At 42.5% G+C, this 23,887-nt stretch overlaps 1 long non-coding RNA gene across 1 annotated transcript; it reads right to left on the reverse strand.

Moving 5' to 3' along the window:
- Window positions 1-2,439: 2,439 nt before the first annotated feature.
- LOC132208749 (uncharacterized) lies at window positions 2,440-12,844 on the reverse strand. Its single transcript, XR_009444881.1, has 2 exons — window positions 12,663-12,844; window positions 2,440-4,978 (listed from the first exon to the last, which is right to left on the reverse strand). It is a non-coding gene; the product is annotated as an uncharacterized LOC132208749 (long non-coding RNA).
- Window positions 12,845-23,887: the final 11,043 nt, after the last annotated feature.

Genomic DNA, 23,887 nt, shown 5'->3' on the forward strand with positions numbered 1-23,887 from the left:
TCTGATGCTGAACGCTCTGTACTCAGCAAAGGCCTCAGCTTTATTCCTCTGCGTACTCACCCAGTTCTGAGTAAGGGTCACCGGACCCGAAACACTAACTCTGTTTTTTTTTATAGATGCTGCCAGACCTCCTGAGCTTTTCCAGCAACTTTGGTTGTTCCAGAAAATCTTCAACTGCACCTTCCTGCCTTATCCCCATAACTGCTGATTCCCAAATTAAACAGAAATTTGTTTAATACCAAGTGTGCATTGCCAAAAGAGCTTTTAAATATCTGATTGCAGGGTGTGGTGTATGTGTGTGTTCTGTGGACCTGACTTGCCAAGGTGCTCACATTGACAAGAGACCATTCAGGTGTTCTCACCAAGGGAATAGCTGGAGACGATCATGGGAATTCACTGTCCATATGCAAATTCATACAGCAGGGAGAGAGCCATCATCTGTTCTGCGTGTGGCAAAGGATTCAAATCAGTCATTTACCTCATTATACAGTGACTTGCTTATTTTGATAAGAAAACTTCTCAATATTCTGTGAACAAAGTCTTAAAAGCAAAATGGACTTGCTGTCCACAAAAACCCACTGACACTGGCGGGAGATGATGGGAACTGCAGATGCTGGAGAATCCAAGATCATAAAATGTGAGGCTGGATGAACACAGCAGGCCAAGCAGCATCTCAGGAGCACAAAAGCTGACGTTTCGGGCCTAGACCCTTCATCAGACAGGGGGATGGGGTGAGGGTTCTGGAATAAATAGGGAGAGAGGGGGAGGCGGACCGAAGATGGAGAGAAAAGAAGATAGGTGGAGAGAGTATAGGTGGGGAGGTAGGGAGGGGATAGGTCAGTCCAGGGAAGACGGACAGGTCAAGGAGGTGGGATGAGGTTAGTAGGTAGATGGGGGTGCGGCTTGGGGTGGGAAGAAGGGATGGGTGAGAGGAAGAACAGGTTAGGGAAGCAGAGACAGGTTGGACTGGTTTTGGGATGCAGTGGGTGGAGGGGAAGAGCTGGGCTGGTTGTGTGGTGCAGTGGGGGGAGGGGACAAATTGGGCTGGTTTAGGGATGCGGTGGGGGAAGGGGAGATTTTGAAACTGGTGAAGTCCACATTGATACCATTAGGCTGAGGGTTCCCAAGCGGAATATGAGTTGCTGTTCCTGCAACCTTCGGGTGGCATCATTGTGGCACTGCAGGAGGCCCATGATGGACATGTCATCTAAAGGGTGGGAGGGGGAGTGGAAATTGTTTGCGACTGGGAGGTGCAGTTGCTTGTTGCGAACTGAGCGGAGGTGTTCTGCAAAGCGGTCCCCAAGCCTCCGCTTGGTTTCCCCAATGTAGAGGAAGCCACACCGGGTACAGTGGATGCAGTATACCACATTGGCAGATGTGCAGGTGAACCTCTGCTTAATGTGGAAAGTCATCTTGGGGCCTGGGATAGGGGGTGAGGGAGGAGGTGTGGGGGCAAGTGTAGCATTTCCTGCGGTTGCAGGGCAAGGTGCCAGGTGTGGTGGGGTCGGAGGGCAGTGTAGAGCGAACAAGGGAGTCACAGAGAGAGTGGTCTCTCCAGAAAGCAGACAGGGGTGGGGATGGAAAAATGTCTTGGGTGGTGGGGTCGGATTGTGGATGGCAGAAGTGTCGGAGGAACACACTGGTGAGAAGCGGGTCACCCGCTTCTTGTGTGGGCCAATAGTCACTCAGTCATCTCACCAACTGAGACACTTGTGAGTTCGCCAGTGGCTGCAGGGGTTTAGATCCTCCAGTTAATCACATCCTGGAGTAAATAATGTTCTGATCACTGGGTTTTGCTTTTGCTCATATTGACAATTCTTGGTATTCTAGATACATGGTTAACAATTCAGTTTTACTGAATTAAAAACATTGTTGTTGATATTCTTTCCCATCTCAGTGTTTAACATCATCTGCTGGAGCTCAAAGGATAATCTGGAGAGGGATCATTGGTAGGAACAGAACCTTAGCCTGGACACACTCCTCGGGGTCACACTGGGAGAGGCAAATAGCACATTGCTCTTTCCCATCTTTCTGTTCTCACAGTAAATTCCCCACGTGGGTTAACAGTGAGGTGTGCTGGAAATGTTTTCCAGCGGTACTTTTTAATGGTTCCAACTCCTAGACACAGAACAGAAGCCACTTTATAAGTCTGTTTCGAGTCAGGAACAACGTTACTGAATCCCAGAAATGTGTGTCAGTTCAGATACTGGTGTCAAACTGTGAACTGTTCCAGAATGAAAGTAAACAGGTTGAAATTTCTAATCTGAAATTGACTTTTGCCATCACAATGTAACCATGCCTGGTGCTAACTTTTAAAACAGACCTGTTGAAATAAGTTGTTCAAAGTCTGCATTAAAATAGCTGGAGGAGAATGTTAACCTCAGACACGATGATACAATTGTCATTTCATCTGCCAGGTGAGCAAGGACTTCTAGTATCTTTCTAGGATTTCTCTGTTTTATTTTGTTAAAATACCAGAATAAAGAAATATACATTAAAAGAATTACAAGTCATAGCAACACGGGAGTAGACTATTCGGCCCATCAGATGGCTCTGCACATGGGCTTTCGTAAACAATGGCGCTTGTCTGAAATGGTATTACGTCCTGTCCAGTCTGTCCAAGGGTCTCAGAAACTGATATTCAGACTTTGAGGCACACGGTGACTACACCTAGAGAAATGGTGGTTAGTAGCAAGAAAACGCCTGAGGTGAAGATCAGCAGCAGGACAGCAGTAAGTGAAGGGCTCAGAGGTGAAACCGAGCAATCAGACTGGAGGGAGGACTGTGGTGAGGACAGCCCTGACTAGACGAGAGAACACCTCGAGATTTGACCTTATTTATTTACTGCCATATGTACGGTGTAAAACCTTGTCTTGTGACCACTACAGGCAAACCATAGTAAGCAAGGATATACAGGTCATAGGATGCTGGCACAGAGTGAGGTGTGTAGCTTACGTCACACAGGAGATGTGCAGAGCAAGATCAACATTTTAACATGATTTGAAGTTAGATAGTCCATTCATCAGTCTAATAATGTCTGGAAAGAAGCTGTTCTTGAACCTGCTGGTGCGTGTGTTCAAGCTACTGTATCTTCTGCCTGATGGAAGAGGTTGTGGGAGAGCATTACACAGTGGGAGGGGTCTTTTATGATGTTGGTAGTCTTTCTTTGTAGGCATGTAGTCCATGGGTGGAAGGTTGGCTTCCATGATGGTGTGGCCTGCGCACACCGTCTTCTACAGTTTGTACAGTCGTGGGCAGAGCAGTTGCCGTACCAGGGCATTTTGAACCTGGGCAGTATGCTTTCAGTGGTGCATCTGTAAAAGTTGGTGATGGTCCTTATGGACTTGGCAAATTTCCTAAGGCGCCTGCAGAAGAAGAGACGTCGTTGTGCCTTCTTGACAATCACATCTAACTGATAAGTCCAGGCCAGTTTGTTGATTATCATCACTCCTAGAAACTTAGCTGTCAATTTCCACTCTGTTGACTTAGATGGGAATGTGTTCTCCTCCATTCTTCCTGAAGTCAATGATTCGTTCTTTTGTGTTGCTGACATTGAGAGAGAGGTTATCATTGCATCATGACACCACGCCTCCAGTCTCCTTTCTGTAGGACACAAACCTCAATTCAAGTGGGCAATATTTTTACACTTCGCCACTGAGCAACTTTCCAGAAGGTCGTGGGCCCAAACAGGCCAAGTAAGGGCAGGGCAACAGGAACGTTTTCAGGCCATTCAGCTCAGAGGCTGCAGAACAGAAATTGTACTGCAGTAGTTACAGGGAATTGCTGAACAAGCACTAACCTCCTTTCAACAGTGCCCCAAATGTACGCTGCAGAGGGAAATTGATACCAGTTAACGGTCTGCACTGGAGGGTTTATTATTGAGGGAGTGGGGGATGGAAGCTGATGGTGGTGCTGGTGCTGGTCCCTGAGTCTCAAATCAGCAATTGTCAATCCTTCAGCTACTTCCTGTAACATTTGGGTGACCACCTGACTGAGAAATTCATCCAGTGGCAATCTCCTCTTGTAAATCTCCAGTAAATCTGCCTCTACCACCCTCTCTGGCTGCACATTTCAGATAATAACCTTCCCCATTATTTAAGATTTTACTCTGACATTCTAGCCACTTGTGTGAAACAATGTGGAACGGAATGTTTGTCAGTGTTGACATGGCGACCTGTCTGCAGTGACATGACTGGGTTTCAAACTTCACCCTCTCCGCCGCTGCCTCCTCAATCAGCCTGAAACTATTTTCTTTCAAGCACTTGTCCAATTTCCTTTTGATTGTTCCTGAACCTGGGCATTGGAAAGATTTCTCGCCAGCGTAGATACTGGTGTACTAGCAGCTTGGATGAATTAATGAATCCCTTCCCACACACAAGAGCATGTGAAAGCTCTCCCCCCAGTGTGAATTCACTGATGTATCGACAGGCTGGATGATCGCCTGAATTTCTTGCTGCAGTAAGAGCTTTGGAATGGGGAGTATCCAATGGGAATGTGCTGGTTCTCCCTCAGTCCACACGGACATTTAAAGCTCTTATCCCAGTCACAGCAATGACACTGTCTCAATTTTGCAAATAAAAATATGTACCTCTTCCCACACACAGAAAAGTTAAATGGCCTCTCTCCAGTGTGAACCTGCTAGGCCATCAGCAAGGTGGATGAATGAAAAAATGCTTCACCACATTCACTGCAACAGAACAACCTCTCTCCTGGATGACTGCGTCAATGATATTCCAGCTCATATGAATAATTGAATACATTCTCACAGTCCCTACATTTATATGGTTTCTCCCCAATGTGACTCTGCTTGTGTTTTTGCAATCCAGATGATCAACTGCAGCCTCATCCACATCCACAACGTGCTGCAGTTTCTTCACTCTGTGAATGGGGTGCTTTCTGTTTCCAGGAATCAAGCATCACTGTCAGATCCTGATGTGATATTTGAGTTTTCCACTTGTACATATTCTCCATCCAATATCTGCTGAAACAAATTGAAAAAAGGGAATGAGAGAGAGAGGGAGAGAGAGAGAGAAACAACAAAAATACAAAATAAAAACTGAAAGAACTGTGGATGCTGTAAATCAGGAACAAAACTGGAAGTTGCTGGGAAAGGTCAGCAAGTCTGGCAGCGTCTGTGAAGATAAATCAAAGTTAATGTTTTGGGTCCAGTGACCCTTCCTCTGAACATCCGGGTCACCAGACCTGAAATGTTAACTTTGATTTTTCTTCACAGAAGTTGTCAGATTTGCTGAGCCTTTCCAGCAACTTCTGGTTTTTAAACAAAAATTCAAAGCAAGATTGTGAAATTGAGCTGAATAAAGCTGCTCTTTCATGGGGTCAGCAGGTGAAAGGGAGAGTCTGAAAGCTGCCAGATTTTACCAACTTACATAAGTGTCCATCAGGAAATGCAACCTACCACCAGGTTTTGGCCAACACAAGAGAAGTTGGGAAGTTAGCAAGGAAGGATTTCTACACTTGCATCTCAATGTGATGTTTGATGGAAACTGTCACCTCCACAAGTTGGAAAGCCAAGAGCAGCAGATCTGTGTAAACATTATCTCCAAATTCCCTTCAAGTCACATTCTGATTTGGACATAAGTTGCTGTTCCTGAATTGTTGCTGATGAAGATTCTATAAATCTTTATCAGAAAGCTTATGGTTGTACCTTCACCACCTTGTCTGCAACAGTTCAACAACAGGAAAACTATCGCCTTCTCAGTGGGGAACTTGGATTAGACAGATCTCCTCAAGTTCCATTTATTGCAATTTTTCTTTGGATTTTGGTTAGTAAGCAGTGTGTTTCCTGTGCATCTGAAATTAATAATTATCTCGTATTACTGTAGCCACAGCAGTTTATTTTAAAACAGGTTTTTGAGGCCTGGCTGTAAATTGGATATCTTTGCGAGCACCACTAACGGATTTTTTGTTCTTCTTAGATTATCTTCTAACCCGATAAGGAAAATAATGGGGCCTCAAGGTTTGATATTTACAAAACTTTCTTTTAAACAGTTGAGCAAAATGCCCATAGCTCAGAGAGAGAGACTTCAGCTTTCACTTTCACTTTGAGTTTTGAGTGGACTTCTGAGGTTATTGGAATAGGAATTCCCTGCAGTTCAGTTCTCTAAATAGTGAAGGAGATATCGTGAACTAGATAACCTTAGAATGAGGAGTTAGAGTTTGCCCCACACCAGACATGTTGTAACTAAACTTTAAAGCTGCTGAGCATATTTAAGCTCGAGTATATAATAGCTCCAGGGAGAAGCTCTAGCATTAAAGCATTAAAGCCAAAAGTGTGTTAAACCTGCAAAGGTGCAGACACAGAGGCTCTGGTGTGAGTACTTCATAACTCTTGGATACAGGCTAGGCCATTTAGGACTGAAATGAAAAACACTTATTCATTGAAAGGGTAGTGAACCTGTAGAATTTTCTCCCGTAGAAGGCTGTGAAGCCAAGTCTGAACATATTCAACAAGCAGATGGATTTTTTTTAGATTTTAAAGGTGTCAAGAAGTGCAGGGCAAAAGCAGGAATGGTGTACTGAGATGAGGATCAGTCACGATCACAATGAATGGCAAGGCAGGCTCAAATGCTGAATGGTCTATTCCTGCTCCCAGTTACTATGTTTCAATGAGTGCTGTATTGGGTAATGTACAAAAGCTATTTTGTTTCTTTTTAATTTATGACTGGGTTTTTGCAATTTGTGTAGTTATATGTTTACTGTGTTTTTAAAAATAATTTTTTTCAAATTGTACTATAAGTAAATGGTTTGTTTTATTCTATTTTAATATTCATCTCTTTTGCTAGTTAGTTTCTATTTAATTGTTAAAGCAAAATCTGCAGCACTATATGCTTATGTTTTAGTGAGAGATAACATTGTTAATCTATTAGATTTCTGCCTGGCTTGTCTAACAATGACTTCAGCTGGGATCATAACATGTGGAGGGTCATGGGGTCTCTTGATGGGATTTTGGAGTTCCTTAGCTCTAAAAACGATCTGTGTCTTTCTTGTCCAAATAACAACTACAGAATAGTTCCAGGGCATAAAGCAGAGTGTAGTGGGCATGTTCGTTGCACAAAACCTAACAATGGTTTAGATGTGGCTAAGAGTTTTCCGGAAGTGAAAGATAATTCACTGATCAATCTAAAATCTTTGAAAACTAAACCGAGAGAATTAGCAAATAAATTGAAGGTAGAAGTACAAGTAGGATCTTGTGAGGATGAGAAACTTCAAGTCATTTTACAACATTTAGAGTTGGAAGAAAGGAAACTTTGAAGCAGGATATCACAGTTGGAATTGGCTGATATATAGTTATAAATGAAAAGAGACAGGACTTTGAGAAAAATATAAATACCTGAAATTATAGAAAATGAAAAATAGAGAGTAATGAAATTAGAAGGCAAAGTGAACAGGGAATAATGGAGACAGAAAAGCAAGGAGAAATGCAAAAGGAGGTGGATTTTAAAAATCAAACTCCAAAGAGATAAAGAATTGGAGAACATGAGTTTGTCAAGGAAAACGTGAGAATAGAGAAGTAAGAAACAGGTAATACCCTGAAGGGTAATAATGATTCCACTGAGGGAATTGATATACCCAAGAATCTATGCTTTGTATCTAAATTAACAAGGATGGAGCCAAGACATGCTTTACCTCATTTAAGAAGGTAGTTGCACAGATTAAATGACTAAAAGTGATTTGGACTCCCATGTTACAAAGTATTTTGGCACGCTATGACAGTATACACCAGCTTCCCAGGAGAACAGTCTGCAATGTAGGAAATTTTCTAAGTGACAACAATGAATGCTTATCTGCTCGTCTCTAAAGCTTATGAATTGAGGGTGACATTTACTGATACCCCCCTGAAACCTCCATTAGTGTACATGCGCAAAACACACACGTGCAGTACACCAGCTTGTACTGCCAATGAATTCTTACCAACCGGTTGTTAATCTTCAAGCTTACTTGGGCCCCACCGCATTTTGTTTTGTAACTAGTAGGGTTTTCACAAAGTCTGCACGAGTAGAGCTTTCTGCATTGCGTATGTCAGGAAACTCAGCTTTAGTTGAAGTTAGAGAAACATTTTGAGAAGTTATGGGAAATTACCATCATGAAATAATTCAAATAGCAGTCTTTCAAATTTATAAACTTATTTTGATAAGCACCAAGTGTTCATGACCAGTGAAGCAGCAAATCTGGCAGATACTGTTACTATCTCACACAGACACATATGTGGAGAAATGAATGTATGGCGATATTTCATCTCACCTGATTTTATGTCACTGGAGATGTTCTTTTCTCTCTCTTTCTCAGTCAATTCTTGTTGGAACCAAAAAGAATGTAGTATTTCCTCAGCATGAGGAAATCCTTCTAACACACAGCCAGTATGTTATCACACCCAAAGTGATGGTACAGGATTTAGATGATTGGCACACATAAGAAATGTGAGAATTCAAACAGTGTGAAAAAGGTAGTATTTGCAAACAAGAACAAGGGAAGGTCTAAGACTTGAGAGAATGAGGTTTATGGACTGTCATAGAGTCAGATACACAAATGGACTGAAGTTGAAGCGCAAAATGCAGCTTCGATGGTTTGACAGTGACATCACAGGCAGTCTGGCCAGAAGGTGGCCATAACTGGGTGTTAAATATCACAAGTTACAATGAATTTGAAATGAAAATAAAGGATGCAGCAACTGGATAGAAGGAAGACTGGTGCACTGGTACAAAAGAACTGTAGATAATCAAAGCAGTATGGAGATTTCATTTCAATAAAACAAACCCCTGTGAACATTGGAAATTTTAAACTAAAACAGAAATCGGACAAACACAGCAGGTCTGGTAGCATCTGGTGAGGAAGAATAGTTAACATTTCAAACCCTGAGAATGTAGTCCTGTATTCTTTGTTTCCAATTATGCAACGTCTGCAACATTTTGCTTTTATTGGTGGCATGAGGCTTTTCTCCTTGGAGAAGGGAAGTTAACTTGAGATCTGATTTGTGTGTGCAGAATCCTGAGATATCAGAACAGAGTCGATAGTGAGACATTGTTCACTGTGTTGGTGAAATCAGAAGCAGAGGATACCAGTTCAATGAGACTAACAAAGGAATTCTCATATGAGGAGGGTGAAACATCTTTCCCATTGCAAGTGGGAGAATGCATTGTCAGGTTCATTCAGCCCCTTTAGAAGAGAATTGGACAATTACGTGAATGAAAACGATGAGGGATTGGGACACGATGTGGTGCTCATGCACAGACACTGGGGGTCAAATTCTGTCCTTCGATTCTGTAACAAGATGCAGGGAATTCTGGGACTGCATGTGGCTCTCATAACCTCCCCCATCCCCAAACATTCAAATCAGATTAGAGAAATGAATGTGTGCATCACAGGCTGGTGAGAACAAGTGGGTTCAGGGCTGTGTGGGACCAGCACCAGCACCAGCACCAGCACCAGCATGGTGGGAAATGAGGAATTTAAACTGCACCTAAACTGGAAAAATCAGATGCGCTAATGTAGCCTTGATGAAGAGTTCATAAAATGTTCTCAAAATAGTCGCTTTGAACAGCATATTCTAAAGCTGACCAGAGAGCCAGTTGTACTGGACTTGATGTTGTGCAATGACAGAGGTTTAATTAACAACCTCACAGTGAAGGCACTCAGAGGTAGCAGTGACCCTAATCTGATGGAATTTTACAACCATTTTCGGGGACAGGAGTGGGTATCAGACTATTATTTTAAACTTAAATTAGGGCAGTCATGTGGGTGTGAAATCAGAGCTAGAGTGAAGTGGCAATTTAGCTTCAGAGGTCGGTTGAGATACAATGGCAAATAATTAAGGGGATACATCAGTATACACCCATCAGATACATTTGAGTGAGAAAGAAAAGTTCCAAGTCAATAAGTATGCTCCAGTAATCATCACACAGATATGGTGACAGGATGACATGGATTTGGAGCAGGATATTGAAGGATTCATGACATTGGAGGATTGGAAACTGGGAAAAAATGGAGGAAATATTACATCATCTGCGGGTAACTATAAAATGCATTTAAGATGATGTCAACTACAAAGAAGAAGCATACAATTGCTGAAGTATGGGTGGCAGATTAGACAAAGCAGAAGGTATAAAATGGCAAAGAATGACTACAAGATTAATAAGGAGAGAAAAAAAAAGTAGGAGACAAAGTTAGCCAAAATACGAAGACAGTTTAGCAGTTTCCCTGCATATTTAAAACAAAGTTCATAAAGGAAGCATCTGTACTAAAGGAGAAAAGTCTGACGAATTACTAATAGAAAACAAACAGATGGCAGGTGAATTGAACGGGTATTTTTCATTGGCCTTATTCAATAAGCAGGAATTAATCAGGAAATGGAGGAACTGAAGAAAATTACAATCACCAGAGAAACATATTGAGTGAATTGTCGGAACTACATGCTGAGACACGCTGAGTCCTGATGGACAGTATCCTGGAATTTAAAGGAAATGACCAGAGAGTTGATGTGTTGGTTTTGGTTTTGGATTTGGATTTGAAAATTCCCTAGATTTGGGGAAGATTCAGAGATTGGGAAACAAAGAAATTTAAATCCTTTATTCAAATGGGTATAGACATAGAATGCAGGTAACTGCGCACCAATTAACTTATAACGTATTCCCTGTGATGGATGTTATGATCAAAGATGACTTAGCAGGGCATGAAGCAAATTTTAAGGTGAGCAGTCCGTGGTTCGGTAAGAAATCAACTTTAAACAATTTATTGTCATTCTTTCAGGAAGTAACACATTCTTGATGAAAGGGAACCAATGGAGCATAATGGCACAGGTTTCTTGGGATAATTCAAGAGACACTGCAGAAATTCATTCCAAGGAAGAAGAAACTTGCTAAGGTGAGGATGAGACATTCACTACTGCACGGGATGGTGGGTAAAGATATTCCCATTGGTGAGATTGTTAGCTATGATGTGAGAGTGAATTGGGATGGCAATCAATGTAACTTAGAACCAAATAGTACGGAAATAAGTGTAAATGACAAGAATTCCTAAATATTTTCAGGGAACTGTTCAACAGCATTGTTTTATTTATTCATGGATTTGCACTTTATTAACTGGGCTAAGTTTTGCTGCCTGTCCTCAAATGACCTTGACATGGTGGCAGTGAGCTTGTGTGCGTTTGGTTTGGAGACACCCACAATGCTGTAAATGAGGATTTTAATCCAAAATATGTTTTCAGTCCAGCGAGAAAGGATGTACGACTAGACTTGGTTTTTGGAAATGAGGCGGGCTAAGATTATGCAAGGGACCTAGCATTAATCCCAATGGTACACCACTGGACACTGGCCTCCAGTCACACAAACAGCCTCCTCCCATCACCCACTGTCTCATCAGTCAGCCAATTTTGTATCCAACTTATCAAGTTATCCTAGATCCCCTGTACTTTGATCTTTAATTTTATCATGTGGACTTTCCTGTTTGGTCTCACCGGTGAGCTCCTTTTAATGGTTTAAATGTTACTTATGAGCCAGATGATTTTTCCAACAATCGACAATGGATTCACGGTCATCATTAGACTCTTAATTCTAGCTATTTATTGAAATCAATTTCCACCATCTGCCGTGGCAAGATTCAAACCCAGGTCCCCAGAACAACACCTGGGTCTCTGGATTAACAGGCCAGTGAGAATACCACGAGATGATTGCCTCCCCTTATGCTGACATGTTACCATTGTGGAAGGTATCAAATGTAATGGTTAGCAGTGTGTGCCCAGGGACAGCTGGGCATGGAAGACACTTCTCATGGAGGGCAGGCAGGAAAGTAGAATTAAAGTAACAATCTGATCAGCCATGATCTTACCAGAATGATAGAGAAAGCTCGCTGCGCTGACGACTGTTCCAGTTTCTTAAATAAGAATGCTCAGTAATAATACAAAGGAGGCTAAGAGGGCATTTAATAGAGATATCCAAGATGATCAGAGGATTAGATAGGGTGGACAGTGAGAGTCTTTTTCCGAGGATGATGACTTCAGCTTGTATAAGGGGGCATAGCTACAAATTGAGGGGTGATAGATTTAAGACAGATGTCAGAGGCAGGTTCTTTACTCAGAGAGTGGTAAGGGCGTGGAACGCCCTGCCTGCCAATGTAGTGAACTCAGCCACATTAGGGGCATTTAAACAGTCCTTGGATAAGCATATGGATAATGATGGGATAGTGTAGGGGGAGGTGCTTAGATTAATTCACAGGTCAGCGCAACATTGAGGGCTGAAGGGCCTGTTCTGTGCTGTATTGTTCTATATGTTCTATATTACACAATGCTGTTTTAGCCAGAATTCCCTGACTCACCAACTCTTCTCCACGTTGAGCAGCCACAGATGAGAAATCAGGGCTGAAGTGACACAAAACGAGAAGTTCAGCTCTTCTACGTATCAGGAGTTGCAGCCACAGCCACTCAACTGAATGTATCCAAGGCCCATGGCAACTCGAGGCTGCATAGGTCAGCTGTGGCTGGGAATGGGTGAAGCTGCTAAAAACCCCATTGTTAATTACGGTTACACGCCTGGCGCTAGGACCCAGCTGAGACCGTTCGAACCCCACTCACGATAGGAACCCAGTCAAGATGGCGACCACTAAACCGGAACCGCTTTTTGGGCAAGGGCCTGGATCTGGAAATACAGCACCTGTAGATTCATTTTTAGTTTTCATTGCCTTCCAGAGGTGTTTAGAAACCCCTCCCGGGCCTCTGTGGTTTCCATCGCTCCCGTCGCACTTTCAACCTTTACCGACTGCGAATATGACAAAAGAACGTCTTTCCCCGTCGCCATTACTCTCAGCGCACACATTCCAAAGAATTCAACGGCATGACGCTTGCGCAGTGCTGTCCTGTAATGTTAATCAGGGACCTTTATCAGCGCGGGGACTGCTGGGTAGAGGCACTGCCATTGAAAACCCTCAATCAATAAAAATTTTACTGTGATGCAGCAGATGGAGAACGGTGCAGGACAAAAAAACGATACAGCACAGAAGCAGGCTCTTCAGTCCTCCAAGCATGCGCTGACAGGTTTTGCCCTTGCATATTAAAACTGTGTTCTCTTACATCCCTCTGTTCCCTTCCTATTCATAGACAATGTATACATAATATTTACTTTTTCAATATTTCAAGTCTGAATCTATAAATAAGATAATTTTGTTAATTTATTGCAGAAAGATGTAAAAGGAACCTAAGGGGCATTTTTTTTTCATGTCGAGGGTAGTGCGTGTATGGAATGAGCTACCAGAGGAAGTGGTAGGGGCTGGTACAATTACAACATTTAAAAGGTATCTAGATGGGTGCGTGAACAGGAAGAGTTTGCAGGGGTGTGGGCCAAATGGTATTAAATGGGACCACATTAATTAGGATACCTGGTTGGCTTGGACGCATTGGACCAAAGATTCTGAATCCATGCTGTGCAACTCTGTGGCTCTAAGTTGGAGAGTGGCAGAGTTGCTTCTGAGACTAAGATCCTGAATTTAAAAAGAGGAAACCATGATGGCATGGCACACAAACCGGCCATAATAAATTGGGGAGTATTACTTCAGGGGATAGAAGTGGATAGGCTAGTGAAAACACTTAAAGAAAATATTGGGAACTGCAACAGTTGTTCATTCCTTTCTGGCACAAAAATGAAATGAGAAATGTGGCCTAGCCATGACTCGGAGGGAAATTAAGAATAGTGATATAGAGTCTTAGGAAATAAGAACATCAGGTGCCGGTGTTGGACTAGGGTGGACAAGGTCACAAATCACACAACACCAGCTTATTAGTCCAACAGGTTTATTTGAAAACACAAGCTCTCGGAACCTCAGATAATAAAATGTGTGGCTGGATGAACACAGCAGGCCAAGCAGCATCAGAGAGCCTCTCTGATGAAGGGTCTAGGCCCGAAACATCAGCTTTTGTGCTCCTGAGATGCTGCTTGGCCTGCTGTGTTCATCCAGCCTCACATTTTATTATCTTGGATTCTCCAGCATCTGCAGTTCCTATTATCTCTCGGAACCTCAGACCTTCTTCAGGAACAGATCGCTCTTTCGCCCTTGAGACTGTTCTGCCATTCATGCTGATATTGCTGATCTAAAACTCAGTACCCTCTCACGTTCAACACCCTTTGATCCCTTTGTCACTCGAAACAATAAGCTAAACCTTCTTCACAACGTTCAATATTTTGCCACAACCACTTTCGTTGGTAATTGAACTCCACAGATTCACTCCTCTCTGAATGAGGAAACCCTCTTCCCGGAATCAGTCTGGTATATCTCCATAGCACTGTGTCTACAAAGACAGTCTATCATTCCTTAGATAAGGAGAACAATACTGCACAGAACACTGTGGCAGCGGTTGCCCTGGTGTCACGCAGTGTTGTTCAGTTCACCGAGTGTGGGTTACATTGGCTCCGCCCCAGCACTGTGACACTTGGAACGAGTTTCAGCCAATGAGGAAGAGCTACATAAACTCTCGCCCGTCATTCACTCCGATTGGTGGGAGGATCGCCCGTGCTTTGTTGGTCACTCCTGTGTCCTCCCACCCAACCTTCACATTGACAGCAGCTCGAGACCAATCACATGGGCCGAGTTGTGACCCGGAACATGCGCAGTGCGGGCTTTGCAGCAGATCGTAGGTGGTGCCAAATCGGAGGAGAGGCGTCACATTTTTAGAAGCTCTCCAGGCCCAAGCAACAAAATCCCTGTCCTGCTCTCGAGGCAGGGTAGGAATAGAAACCATCGGGGGTTGTTGCCTGGGCAGTTTATAATCGCGTGAGGGAGGCCTGGGGACCCGAGTACCAGGCCCACGGATCACTAACCGCCATCTTGGCTAGGTTGGGGACGGGAATTCTCTCCAGATACTTGGCCACCATCTTCGTAAAGGGAAGCCACGTCCGACTTGGGGAGAAATCGATGAGGCTGTGACTAGGAAAGAAACCCTAGACGTGTGTGGGGAGGATTCACCAACACCTGCTGGAGACTCAAATCCTGAATCAGACTCATTGGTTTGATTTTCAGTCAGCAGACAGGAGTTGGGAACTTTATCCAGAGAGGAGAGGACGGAGAAAGGGAGAAAACTGGAAGAGGAGAACAGAGATAGGGGGATAGATCTGGATTTCCTCTGGAAGGAGGGTACAGCCAGGAATTTACAGATTTGAGAAATAAGAGAGGAGAATAATGGACTTGTCTGTTCTGAATTTCTAGCCTGCAATGACAGTAAATGTCTTTTGTAAACTCCTTTTGCAGGATATTAGAAAAGAAGGGTTTGCAGATATTAAACACAAATCAAAATTCCTGCTGAGACTGGTTGACTCATGCAATTTACAAGGACCTGAGTACCTTCAGCCTCTGAATATGGAAGGAGAAATGTTTGACCTGCATGTAGGTGATACACACAATATTCAGCTGAGAGAGTGTTGCAGCGAGTGGACTGCATAAAAGATTTACCCTGTTGCATGTCCCAAGTGGGAGCATTCCAGTGAATTTCCAGTGGAGAGAAATTGAACCAATCAAGCAGGTTGGGAAAACATTTACACCATTCACAGTGGGGAGATACTGTGCTCGATCAGTGTGCTGTCAAGGCTTCAGTTGATCAACCATTCTGAAGTAATACAAAGGTGACAGCACTGTGGAAATATGAGGAGTGTAGTAAAAAGATTCAATTACCCATCCCAGCTGGAAATCTATCAATGAATTCACACCAGGAAGAAGCCATTTACCTGCTGTGTGTGGGGGAAGGAACTTAATCAAAACAAACAAACTCATGTCACACCAGAGAATTCACACTGGGGAGAGACTGTTCACCTGTTCAGAGTGTGGGAAGAGATTTACACAAACATCCTAGCTCATGTGACATCAGTGGATTCACACTGAGGAGAGGCCCTTCAGCTGAATTTACTGTGTTAAAAGGCTCATATCTTCATCTGACCCGAATATACACCAGCTAGTTCATACGGGGGAGAAGCCATTCAGTTGTTCTGTGCATGGGAAAAGATTCCCTCATTCATCTGGCCTTCAATCACACCAGCAAACTCATACCGAGCAGAAACTATTTGGCTGCACCTCCTATGGAAAGAAGTTCAGACATGCATCTGCCCTCATTGGACACCAGGGAGTTCACGCTAGGGAAAAGCCATTCATCTGCTCTGTATGTGGGAAGGGGTACAGTCAATCATCCAGCTTGCTGAGACACCAGTGAGTTTACCCTGGAGAAAAGCTGTTCAGCTGCACTGCCTGTGAGATAGATTTTTGGCAGTCATCCACCCTGTTTGCACACTGGCAAAAAACCGTTCACTTGCACTGTGTGTGGAAAGGGATTCTTCATTTTGTCCACAATCGAGTATCACCGGCTCATTCACACGCAGGAGAAGCCATTTGGCTGTACTTCCTGTGGGAGTAGTTTCAGGTGTTTATCCTCTCTCTGCTCGCCAGCGAGTTCACACCAGAGAATGGCCTTTTATCTGCATGTGCGGGAAGGGATTCATTCAGTCCTTCAACCTAGTGATACATAAGTGAACCTCAATAACCTTTATTGTTCAACAAGGAAACTCACCATCATCTTCTCCAGGGCGACTAATGATGGCCCAGCCAGAGATTTCTGTATCTTATGAAAGATTTGAATTCTGCTGTTATTGATCACTTCCAAAATTAACAGTCTGACAATATTAGATTTGTTTCAACTGATGTTAACACACCTAAAACTGGCTGCAGTTTGGTAATCTGGATATATTGCTGATGGTTTGGACAAGTGTCCCTTTTAAAAGCACCAACGGTCATTCTAATTCAAGATTGTGTTTGGAGAAAGAAACAGATGCCTTGTGGAAGGGAAAGCACAAAAATCATCAATTTGTAGAAAGAAAGCTGACAAAGTGATGGCTTAAAAAGCTTTGTTCATCAATGCTTCCAGGGCCAACTGCTCCTTTCATTGCCCTGTATTGCACAGATTAACAGCATCACATCTGAGAGGTCCAGGGTAAAGAATGAAGGGAAACTGGGCTGTGTCGGAACCCCAACTTTGTTTCACATTTTCTTCTTCATTCTCTCAGCCTTGACATTCCCCTCTGAAATGAAGAAGTCTACCTGTATACCTGGTCAGGCAGCGAGCTCGACTCTCAATCCAGACTGAACACAAAAGACAAAAATAAAGCTTGTCTTCAAATCTCTACCGTACACTGATGACAGTGCACTGGTCCACTCAACTTTCTTTACCACCTTATCCAACTGTGTTCAGGGAGCTATATGGAATTGGACCCCAAGATCCCCCTTTATACCAATGATCTTAACGGTCCTGTCATTTACTGTATACTTTCCTCTTGCATTTAGCCTCCCAAACTGCATTACTTCACTCTTCTCTGAATTAAAGTCCATCTGCCATTTCTCCATCCAACTTTCCGATTGATCTACACTCTGCTGTGTCCTCTGACAACCAATCTCATGATCCTCAGCTGCACCAATTTTCACTGCATTAGCAATCCTATTAAACAGACAACTTAGATTTTCATCCAAATCTTTTAAAAAAATTACAAACCTTGTGGAACACCACTGGTCACAGATCTCCAGTCAAATGCTTAGGTAGAGTACATGCAGACAACATCCACTGTGCTGCCTTCAATCATCTTCGTCAGTTGTTCAAAAAACTCAATCCAGTTTGTGAGACATGACCTTCTCTGCAGGAAGCCGAGATGCATGTTATCCACATGAAGTTTAGCAAGGCCTTTGACAAGGTCCCTCATGGCAGGCTGATAGAGAAGTTTAAGTAACCTAGGTTACACTGAGTTGGGTACAGAACTGGCTTTGTCATAGAAGATGAAGAGTAGCTATAGATCTGTGACCAGTGCCTTTCTGTAGGAATCAGACCCCTGTCGTTAACATATTTATTACAAAAAAAATTTGGAGGAGAATGTAGGTGATCAAATTAGTAAATATTTGAATGACAAATATCTGGGGAGCTGTGAGGAGTGAGGAGGAATGCCAGAGGATACAGCAGGATATAAATTGACTGGAGACTTGTATGGAAAAATGGCAGGTGGTATTTAATCCGGACAAATGTGAGGTGATGCATTTTGGACGGTCTAATGAAGGAGCAAAGTGTACAGTAAATGGCAGAATTCTGAGAAGCACAATCATAGAGCAGTATCTAGGTATACAGTTTCACAGTTCCCTGAAAATGGCAACCGTAGTGGAGATGATGGTCAGGGCAAAGTGCATAAAAATTGGGCATGTTGCAGCTCACTAGAACTTTAGTGCGGCTACATTTGCAATGCTGCGTACAGTTCTACTTGCCAAACCACCATAAGGATGTGTGGCTTTGCAAAGGGTACGGAAACAGGTTACCAGGATGTCACCTTGTTTGGAGGATATTAGTTATGAGGAGATGTTGGATAAATTTGGTTTATTTTCTTTTGAACATCAGAGGCTGAGGGGCAATCCGGTAGAAATTTACAAAACTGAGAGAGACATGGATAGTTGGCATCTAGAGTAGAAATGACAGTTTGTGTAGGGGACATAAGCTGAAAGTAAAAGGGAAAAATGTACAGGAGGTGTGAAATGTAAGTTTTTACACACAGGACAGCATGTGCCAAGAATGCATTGCCAGAGGAAGTGGGACAAACAGATACAATCACAATGCTAAAAGGACATCTTGATGGATTCGTGAACTGGCAGGGAACACAGAGATACAAACTGTGCAAGGGAAAGAAAGAGATTTCATGATTAGAAAATCATGTGTTAATGGAGGCTTGTGAGCTAAAGGGACTGTTCCTGTTCTAGTGTTCTTTGAGGCCTCAGTTTTTCAAATACAGACTGGAACATTGGTAGAGTAACAGGCAGTGACGGTAAGTTTTCCTGGATTGTATGCACGATAAATCTACGAAAACAGTGCATTCAGTTCAAAAAGAAAGAGCGCTCGTTTGGTCCTACTTCTTGGGAATGATGGGGGCCAAGTAGATCAAGTGTCAGTGGCAGACCATTCAGGAGACCATGATCACGTGTAGGAAGGTGCAGAATAATGTCAGATAATACCCAGCATTAATTCAGAATAAGAAAGCTCAGTTAATGGAGAGTTGTCTTCGACAGAGCAAGGTCAACGCTGGACAGCAATGACTGAGTGGCAGGTTGATGGGACAAAGTATAAATAATAATAAGGGCTACTTTCAAAGAGAAGATGGCTCAAGTACACTCAAAAAGGAAGGGAAGGGCAAATATTCAGGGCTGCTTGTATGACAAATAGAATTTAAGATAAGAAGAAAAGCACTTATGATAGGTGTCAAGGAGAAAAGTCCAAATTGACAGTCACAAGGAATACAGAAGGTTCAGAAGTTGGGGCAAGCAGATGAAAAAGCACACAAGGAAGGGAGACAGTTAGGAGAAAAGGTTGGCAGCCAGTTGAGAGGGGCTGATAACACACTGGCTATAACAATGTAGGAGAGAAACATGCAGGTTCTGGTATCAGACACAGGGCAAAATTTAGGAGCCCCTTGGCCTCATCAGAAGCAGCAGAGGCAATGGATTGATTGTCACCATGAGTGAGACAATGAAGCTCTTTGAGCTCCTCAGTTGTTGTTGTAGGTGAGGATGGAGGATACATGGGGGAGGGGGAGAGATCTTCAATGAGAACAAACTTGTATTCGAGATATCATAAATAAAAAACATACTGCAGGTCACACAGAAAGCTGTTTGATTTGACTCTTATGCTAAATATAAAGACTGAGAACTGGAGTTATTCAAACCAGTGGAAACAGATTCCGTTCAAACGGTTCGGTACTGACTGTGATTGAAAGCAAAGTCCAAACATCCAACAGCTACCTACAAACTCACTTCTGTGTCAGCAACTGAGATAAATGAGTGAATCCCTTCCCACCCTCCTTCCATGTTCAAAATCTGATAATGTTCTGTTCACAATAAACTGAGGGGTCCATAAGACCCTGGGATTATGCCTGGTGTCAATTTCCCTTTGAATACTCTGCAAAATCAATTTAAAACAGAACAATGCGAGTAAGAGAGAGTCCACACAAACACCAGGCTGCCTCTGAACAGCTGGTAATGAATTTGGTAGTTTGTAGGATTAATGATGCACTATGAAAAAGTGACCACAAAAGCCAAGTGGTTCACTATGTCGATTCAGGGAATGGAACCTGCCACCTGGTCTGGACTTACAAGACTCTGGCCTCTTTGTGAGTGGTCAGACGAAGAAAGAATGTGGAGAAAGAGGTGAAATACAGGTATTGACTAAATCCACATCTCAAATCAGGACTTTGACATCATGTCACAAACCCTTAATCTTCACTATTGTGAATGTCCAGTGTGGAAGATCTATATGGAATGCCATCACCATGAGGACCCCCTCCAAGTCACATATCATCCTGACTTGTCCGAATCCAGTGCAGGATGAACAGCAATTTCCTCCAATTAAACACAGACAGCTTCTACACTGACTCCAACCTTCTGTCTAGTAACTGTGTGAAGCTGAACCAGACTGTTCACAACTCTGATGAAATACTTCACATTAAGATGAGCTTTCAACCACATCATCACCAAACCAACTGTTTCCATCTCAGTAACCTCACCTGACTCCATCCACGTCTCAGCTCATCTGCTGCTGAAACTCTATCCATTCTTTGTTACGTCTAGATTTAACTGCCCTGACACTGACCGGTCCCCCACATTCAACCTTCCTGTAATGTTGGAGTGATTCAAATCTCTGCTCTCTCAGTTCGTGTTATTGGCCCAAAGTGCATCACAGGTGCTGAAAAATAAGTCAGCAGATCTGTTAAAAGACTATCCAATTTAGCATCGTGATAGTACCATGCAGCATGAGAAGTTTTTCTCAAAGTGAGAATGGGACCTACTTTCCACAAGACAGTGCAATGGTTACTCTCACCGAATGCTGAGGATGAGGTAACATAGGTTTTCCCCTCCCTCTCTCCCACTGTTCTTCCTCATCCCTGCTGTACCTATTTTGTTTCTACGTCTCCTGTACACTCAAACATATCTGTGTAGCTCCTTGAAAAATAACTTTAATAGAACTTCAAGTATATCTCTTTTTTTTTCTTCACGCAGCAAATTATGCATATTGTCTCCTCTTTTCTGACACACAGCAAAATCCTGTGGAGAAGAAAATGCCACTTGCTCAAGGGACATTCACAGCAGTGAGATTCAAACCCACATCAATGAAAAGACTGGAGTCTTAATTCAGCACCTTAGACTGTTCAGCCACAGTAACTGACAAGTCGTGGTCATCCTTATTGTCTTCGATGATAATGACTCTGCACCAAATTTGAGTCATGGAGCAGGAGGCCTCGAGACTGCATTACCATTTCTCAAATCTCTAATGGGTTCCCAACCTCAACACCAATTTTGCCTCAAATCCCTGCAAAGTCTTCAATTTCTCTCAGGTCACCTCTCAAGCTTTTCTCTTCTCAAGAAAAGAACTTTTTGCTGTTTAACAGAAAGTGCTATAGAAACATAGTAGGTCTGGCAATGTCTAGACAAGTGAAATCATGTTAGTTTCAAGATCTTACCACTATTTCTCTCTCTCACACCCTCTCTCTGCAGGAATGGCTTCACTACATCCTACACAGTTGTTACAATTTTTAACAATTATGTAGCAATTAAAGTTAAAATTCTATTTTCTTTCTTTATCATTTGCAGCACCAGCAAAGGACTTTAGACCCTTTTCTGTCCTTTTCCATACCAATCCTGAATCAAAAAGAGCTATAATAACTAACTGAGAGACCTGCTGCATTTATCCAGCACTTTTTTTTGGACAATTTGTGTTTCTAAATTAATTCCCCTCAACGTGTCAAATGCCTTAAATACTTGCTCACAAGGTCTTGGTGTCTGTTGTTTGAACACTGCACTGTGAAGACTTCAAAGCCATTTTATAAGAAGCAAGCACACAGAAACTGAAGTCTACACTTAAAAATACAAAAATATATTTCCTTCCTAATCTTTTGCCTGTTTATTTCTTTGTACTGCTTAGCAGTAAGTCATACAACTGCACCAGAAACCTCTGATCCTTAGAATCTTTTTAACCAGTGTCTGAACATGTAGTCCATAACATGAGAATTGGCAAAAGTTGTAGACACACAGAACAAAGAAAATGTTGTGTGAGACTCAGCAAATAAAGGAACATTTCTTATACCGTAGCTGAAAAGAATTGGTTTATTGAAACAGTTTTATTCACCATTTGACCGAGTGACTGGAGTCATACAGGCTGCTTAAAGATGAGGGCAACAACATCACCAAATTAATTTTGAATTTAAATCATGGAGCAAGTACTGAAAATGGATTGCAATGTGAATGAGAAGAATACATTGGAACCTTGGGATTTTCTGAAGCAAACAACTTTTACTTCCTTGGACTGTGTGGCGTCAGTGAAAAACCCATTCATCATCTTATAAAGCAGGATTTGAACACTGACTGTGGGAGGCCAATTTAGCTGAGTTGTCAGAACATATGCTGCTTAAGTGCAGGGTTGTGAATATGAGCCCAACACTGGGCACCACCTATTTATTATTCAGTATTTCCCCTCTGCAAATTCCCTTCCTCCAGCTATTCATGATAGGCTAACCCTTTCATCCCATGAATCAGCTTAGTGAAGCTCTTTTGCACTGCATTCAACGCCAGCATATCCTTTCTTAAATACAAGCACCAAAACTGTAAATAATATACCAGTATGGCTTCACCAACATCCAATTCAGTTGTCACAAGATGTCCTTATCCTCAAACACCAACACCTCGCAATTAAGGCCAAAATTCCATTTACTTTCTTCATAACTTCAGCAGCAGTTTAGGACTTAAGACCCGTCCTTGTCCTTTTCTTACAAATCCTGAATCGAAAAGTTATAATAACTACCTGCAAAATGCCATCCCACTGAAACTTCAACCACTTGCTCGACTTTGTAACCTAAAGTTAAGTCCAGGACCTTCCCCTTCCTTGTTGGGACTTCTACTTAGTGGCTGAAAAAAATGCTGTCCTGGATGTATTTTAAAAATTCTGATAAATCCTTCACACTGTGATGACTACATTAATGTCGAGGAAGTTGAAAGCTCCTGCTACTTTTACACTTGCTCAAAATTTGCCTCCTTATTTATTTGTAGAGTTTTCAAAGATGCCACCCCTCCTTATTGCTGTAATCGATTCCCTAAACAAAATAACAATATCTCCTCCTCCTTTACCACCTCCACTGCCTTGCATGAAGACCCTGTATCCTGGAAGACTGAGCTGCTAACCATGTCCAAGTGACAGCAATGTCTTTATGGCCCCATTAATTTGTATCCTTGAATCATCTGCCTTATTCATCTGACTCCAAGCATTAAATACCATTCACCCTTAAACTCCCTGATACCTTAAACTGGCCTGTGACAATGCCTTCCAGACTCTCGTCTCTCCTCTTTTTGGCCCTTATTATTATTTTGAACATTCTCTCTGGATTTCAGCCCACTGCTAAGTGATTTACAAGACCCTCAACAGTACTGGAAACGCACCCCCACCCCCCACAAGGATGCAGGTCCCATTCTGGTTTAGGTGTAACCGCTGTGTGTAATTCTAGTCTTCCTGCTAAAGGAAGGGTGTTGTAAAACTTGAAAAGGTTTGGAAAAGAATTGTAATGGTTATTATTGTAATAGTGTACCATTAGTACACTAAGTTTCAAGCATTATGGGATGACCCTGTTCCCAATTGCTCATATGAAGTGTACTGACTGTCATTCTGAGTGAAAAATAAAAACCACAGGTTCCTCGCACATGTTGGAGGTGAGGATGGAGGAGTTAGGGGAGATGGAGAGCCTTTCAAAATAAACTAGTCTGCTTTTGAGATGAAGACTCAATGCACAGTAGTTTTATTAAAAGGTTGACTTATATTGTTTTTTTTCTCCCAACTAGGTAA

Source organism: Stegostoma tigrinum, unplaced genomic scaffold (genome assembly GCF_030684315.1).
Source record: "Stegostoma tigrinum isolate sSteTig4 unplaced genomic scaffold, sSteTig4.hap1 scaffold_53, whole genome shotgun sequence".
NCBI lineage: Eukaryota > Metazoa > Chordata > Chondrichthyes > Orectolobiformes > Stegostomatidae > Stegostoma > Stegostoma tigrinum.